We start from the raw sequence: 6012 nt of genomic DNA on the forward strand, positions 1-6012 counted from the left end.
TCAACCATTCCTCAGGTGATGGGCATCTTGGTTGTTTCTAAGATTTGGCTATCACAAATTGTGCTGCTATAAACATAGGAACACATATATCTGTATGATATGATGTTTTCAGATCCTCGGGTTGGAATATTTTAACCTCTGAGTACCTGTTGAATAAATGTGTAAGTGGAACGGGCAGTTTAAGCAGTAGGCTGCTCCATCTATGCCCCAAGACTATGAAGCACTGGTTGCAGTGGCTGATTGGGCTTTCACCCATGTTTCCATGGTGTCTTATTGTTTTTTCTCTCATTGTTGAGACAAAACACTCTGCCCCGTAAATGGGGAAAGTGTAAGTTCCTGAGTTAAATTTCCAGTACAAATAAAACCCCAACTCCAAGCTGCTAGTGCCACCACAGTTGCCCTCGGTACACATTGCTTCTGTCTTCTGCCACCATAGCTTGTTGGTACACCCACCTGGACCTAAAAATTGCCTTCTTTGCCTTCAGCTTTCATCTGTCATCCCACTCCTCTTCACAACTGACCTGGCCTCAATCTCCCAAAGGTTCAAAAACTCATTCCTTCTTTAAGGAGAGCACTTCTTACTAATGACACTTCCAAGCCACCTGCTGGAAAGGAACAAAAGCTCTGCTGCAATATCTGGCAGAAATGGTTGCAAGTAAGAAATTCCACAAATTTCTTAGAGTTTTGGAATTCTATAGAATCTGGATCCTCGAGTTCACAAAAACCATTAATGCTTACTCATACTGTCAGCCCCTAGGAGTGCCCAATGGCTTTCCTGTGCAAACAATTGGATTTGGTCACTAAGGACTGCCTCCCCTCTTTGCCTCCACACAGGCTGACAAGTTCACCAGAGGCTGAGACCTAACTGTTCAGGTGCCACATTCTGTACTGCGATGAACTGTTTTAAAAAATGGATGCCCTGACAGTTGCTGAGCACACCATTAGAAGTACCTCTGTTAGGAATACAATGCACTAGATATTCTGTGGTCACCTTGGACAAAGCTATTTTGGCCAGAGTTCTCCAGCTACTGCCTCCTGATGCTGCTTGGAAACCTACCACCAGTGACACAAAATAGTCCAGTCCAGAGGCCTATGCCACCTCAAGAGACCCAATTGACTAAACCAGAAAATATTTACCCAATATTCCTGAAAGATTAGAGCCAGACCTTCCCCCACCATTTGTTCTGCAAGCTCAAGATTCAGCATTGACACCTGTACCCTTGAAGCCAGCTCATGCTTCAGCATCTGTGCCACTGTCCCTGATGATTTCTAACAGGTGGTCAACGTGTTACACCCAGCTGAATTAAACTGACATGGTTGTGGGTGTGGGAGGCCTACCTGAGGTTTGTTGCCAGCAGCACAAAAGACAGAGCAGGAGAAGCTGTTGAGACACTTTAGCAAGGCTGTTTGGAGAAGCTGTTGGAGCTGTTGGGAGCTGATAGCTCTCTTGGGCTGCTCTGCTATAGGATCTTGTCAGGCTAGCTTTCCTGATGAACTTTGCAGGAGCTCTGGTTCTCAATCTGAGCATTTTCCTGGCTTCAGAGGGGAAGATGTTGCACTGCTCAGCCTCATGGAAAAGCTTGTTGCATTGGCTTTCCTGATGGGAACTCAGCTTTCCTCATCTCTGGAGGAGCTTGGAAACTTATTGTTTCTGAGGATTGCTATGGTACTTTTGGGGGAGCGGTAGTGCTTACCTGGAGTGTTGCTTCTTAGCTCCAGTTCAGATCCCTCAGCTTGCTAGCACAGATCCTTCATCCAGCTGGCATAAGCTTTCTAGCTTCCACCACTGACTTTGGGACTTTCCAGCACTGATTCATGAATCAGCCCTACATGAGACTTTGTTGTGGGTTCTAGGCATCCAGATGGACTTGTGGGACTCATTGTCATGAGCTCCTGATTTTCCTCTGGACTTATGCAGGATATTAGGATCCAAGCCCTCAGCTTGAGTCTTTAGTATTTAGTGTATTGATAGATTTCATGCACTTGTATGTGATTCTTGGGTGATTTCTTATAAACTAATATTATAAAATATGTCCTGTATTATATTATTCCCCTTGCAAGAACCCCAAACCATGACAAAAATACCATAGTGGGCTCTCCCCATTTAAAGATACATAGAGGGGCTGGTGAGATGGCTCAGTGGTCTAAAGCACCTACTTGGAACAAGCTTAGCAAAGCACAGGGACCGCGGTTCAATCCCCTAGCACCACATGCCGGCCAGCCCCGCCCCCTGGTGGGCTGAGCTGCCCCCCCCACAAATAAATAAATAATTTAAAAAAGAATAAAGATACATAGATTTCACAGAAATAAAAAAATAAGCCCCCAAAATAACTTTTAACAAAAGACAAATTATCTCTAGATACTCCTATACACACATATAACCCAAATATATGTTAACTACTTCTACAAGTTTCAGAAATCCAGTTTAGATATGCTGGAAATATTAACCTGGTCTGACAGAATACTAAATAAAATGTTTAGCAAAAGAATGCCCCCACCCCCCAAAAAAAATTAACCTGGACCAGACAGTTCACTTTGGAGAGATGCTGCATTCAAAGCCTTGCTCTACTTATTCTGATTGCTGGCCAGTCCACACATGGTTGGGGCCTGCCAGTTAGCTCAGTTGTTCAAGCACCTGAAAATGCAGTCAGGCTCAGGCAACTGTGGTTCGATCCCCACCTCCACCTACCTTACCAGACCCTCTCTTAAGGCTGCCTGAGCCAGAAAAAAAAATCATTCACACATGTTTAAGGCCTGACAGGTCTCTAGTTCTGTGAGGTACCCTAATGGTATTTTAATCAGGATTCTTTTGAACCTGTGTAACAGTCTTAGGAGTATGGCCATTTTCACAGTGTTGGTTCTTCCTATGCAGAAGCAAGGAATATCTTTCCATTTTCTAAAATCCTCTTCAATCTCTTTTGTCAATGTACTGTAATTTTCACTGTATAAATATTTTGTTTGTGTTGTGAGATTGATTCATAAGTATTTTTTAGGTGTTATTATGAAAGGAATGGTTTCCCTAAATTCTCCCCCAGTGCATTCATTGTTTCTGTACAAAATGATCATGATTTTTGAGTGTCCACCTGTTGTGGTAGTGAATTTGGTTGTTAAATCTACAAGTCTCTTGTTAAAGCATTTGGGGTCTCTGATGTACAGCATCATGTCATCTGCAAATAATGATAATTTCACTTCTTTTCCAATCCTATTCCTTTTATTTCTCTCACTTATATTCAATATGACTGGAGATAGTAGACATCCTTGACTTTTCCTGGTTTTACAGTGAAAGCTTTCAGTTTTTGTCCACTTAGCATGATGTTGAAGGTTGTTTCTCATAGATGGCCTTACTCAGGTTAAGATATAGACCATCTATTCTAATTTTCTGTAGAGTTTTTATCATGAATGAGTGTTGGACTTTCTCAAAAGCTTTTTCTTCATCTATTGAGATGATCATGTGGTTTTTGCCTTTGGGTCTTTTTTTTTTTGTATTTTTTAGGGAAGGGTCTACAGGGTGTTCAGGGTCTCACTATTAGATTGGATTCATAGTGATCCGCCTGTTTACAACCACCCAAGAGCTGGGATTATAGGCATGTGCCACCACGCCCAGTCTCAATTGCCATCTTAGCATGCCCCAGGGGTGGGGCTGGCTCGGCAGGCCTGGGGATCATACCCCTGACCCTTGTACCTGCTTGAAAGCACTTTAATCTGCTGAGCTATTTGGCTGGCCCTTGTTTTTGGTACAATTGATGTGTTGTATTACATTTAGGTTTTTGTCTTTTTTTTTTAAATTTAGGACGGGGTGTACAGAGTGTACAAGGTCTCACTGTGTAGATCAGACTCGTAGTGATCTGCCTGTTTACAGCCTCCCAAGTGTTGGGATTATAGGAGCGCATCACCACACCCAATCTCAATCGCTGTCTCAGCATGTCCCGGGGGTGGGGGTGGGGGCGGCATGTATTCCATTTATGGATTTGCTTATATTGAAGCATTCCTGCATTACTTAGATGAATCCCACTTGGTCATGATGTATATTCTTTATGTTTTGTCGAATTTTGTTTGCTAGTATTTTATTGAGGATTTTTGCATCTGTGTTCATGAGGGAGATTGGCCTGTCATTCTCTTTTTTAGTTTGATCTTCCTCTAGTTTTGATATCAGAGTAATGATTGCAACCATGAATGAGTTTGGGAGAATTGCTTCCCTTTCAATTTCATCAAAGAGTTTGAGGAATACTGGGATTAAATATTCTCTAAATTTCTTGTAGAATTCAGCTGTGAATCCTTCAGGAGTTGGGCTTTTCTTTTTACTAGTGTGTTAGTTGATACATTGTGTCAACTTGGCTGAATCAGCTCCTGCAGATCTCAGTGTGGGGGCCTAGCCCTGCAGGTGGGCAGGGCCCAGGAATTGAGAAAGGCAGGAAGCTGCCCAGCCTGGTTTCCTGCCGCCCTGCACCGCTTCCTTGGAGAAGTCTGTCTTTGGAGGAGCTTGATCTTGGCTGCCGCGCCACTTAGTGGAGCTCTGCTCTTCACTTGGAGCACCGGTCTTCGCAGTCAGCATAGAAGGAAGAGAGAGGCTTGATGGATGCCACTGCAGCTGCTGCTCCTCCTCTGCTCTTCATTGTTTTCTGCCGCATGAACTACTGTTGTTTGCCTTGAAGCGGAATATGGACTGAACCCTCCAGTAACTGTGAGCTAAATAAACCTTTCCTTCTTTCATTTTGAGTGTCGGGTATTTGTCCCAGCAACGAGTAAAAAGTAACTAAGACAACTAGGTTTTTTAAAATTACATTTTCAATTTCATTTCCTGTTATTGGGTTGTTCATAGTTTGTATATCTTCTTGACTCAGCTTTGGCATTTCATATGTCTCTAGGAAACTGTTCATTTCTTCTGTGTTTTCCATCCTGTGAGAGTAAAAATTTTGGAAGTAGGTATTGATGAATTTCTATGGGGTCTATAGTGATTTTGCCCTTTTAATTCTTTTATTTATTTCTTCTTCTTCTTCTTTTTTTTTTGGGCAGAACCAGGGGTTGAACTCAGGCCCTTGCACTTGCCAGGCAAGTGCTTATTCTACTGATCTAACTCCCCAGCTCTTTTTTATTCTTTTTTGTTTTGCTCCGAGTGCCTTCAGGGCAGGTTTGGCTGCCTTGAGTTGTGGGGATTGAACCACAGCAACCTGAGGCTGACTGCTTTGTTGAAATTGCCACTTAAAGAACTGAGCTAAGGGGCAGGCCCCCTAATCATTTTTATAGTGTCTTGCTACACAGCTCAGAGTCATAGTGGTCCTCCTGTCTCAGCCTCCCCAGCACTGGGATTACAGGTGTGTGCCACCATGCCTGGTTTCAAGTTGGTGCATCACACCCAGGGCTGAAGGGCTGACACATCATATGGTACTGGGAATCAAACTCTGGTCTTTACACTTGCCAGACAAGTATTTATACAGCTGAGCTATCTCCCCAACCATTTCAATCCTTAGAATCTTTTTTTTTTTTTTTTTTTCATACTGGGGATTGAACTCAGGACCTTGCATTTGCCAGGCAAGCACTTATCCTACTGAGCTGTCTCCCTGGGCCCTTTCATTCCTCATTATATAATTTTTTTCCTTTTTTTGAAAAGGTTGGCTTGGGGTTATCAATTTTATTCTTTCAAAGAACCAACTCTTTCATCCATTTATTCTTTGTATTGTTTTCTTCATCTCCATTGTATTAATTTTTGCTCTAATTTTTATAATGTCCTGCCTTCTTTGGGCTTTACTTGCTCTTTTTTTCCTAGGAGCTTGAGGTGAAGCATAAGATTAGTTATTTGAGCTTGTTCTGTTTTCCTAATATGTGAATTTACCATTATAAATTTCTCTCTTAAAACAGCTTTCATTGAATCTCACAAGTTCTGGTAAATTGTGTGTGTATCTTCATTTGATTATAAATATTTTAAATTTATTCTTTAATTTCATCTATGACCCACATACACTGTGTAAAGGTCTACTAAGTCCATTTCTTCTTAAGTTTGGCTTAGTTCTGTTA

Source organism: Octodon degus, unplaced genomic scaffold (genome assembly GCF_000260255.1).
Source record: "Octodon degus isolate 3935 unplaced genomic scaffold, OctDeg1.0 scaffold00322, whole genome shotgun sequence".
In the NCBI taxonomy this organism is placed as follows: domain Eukaryota; kingdom Metazoa; phylum Chordata; class Mammalia; order Rodentia; family Octodontidae; genus Octodon; species Octodon degus.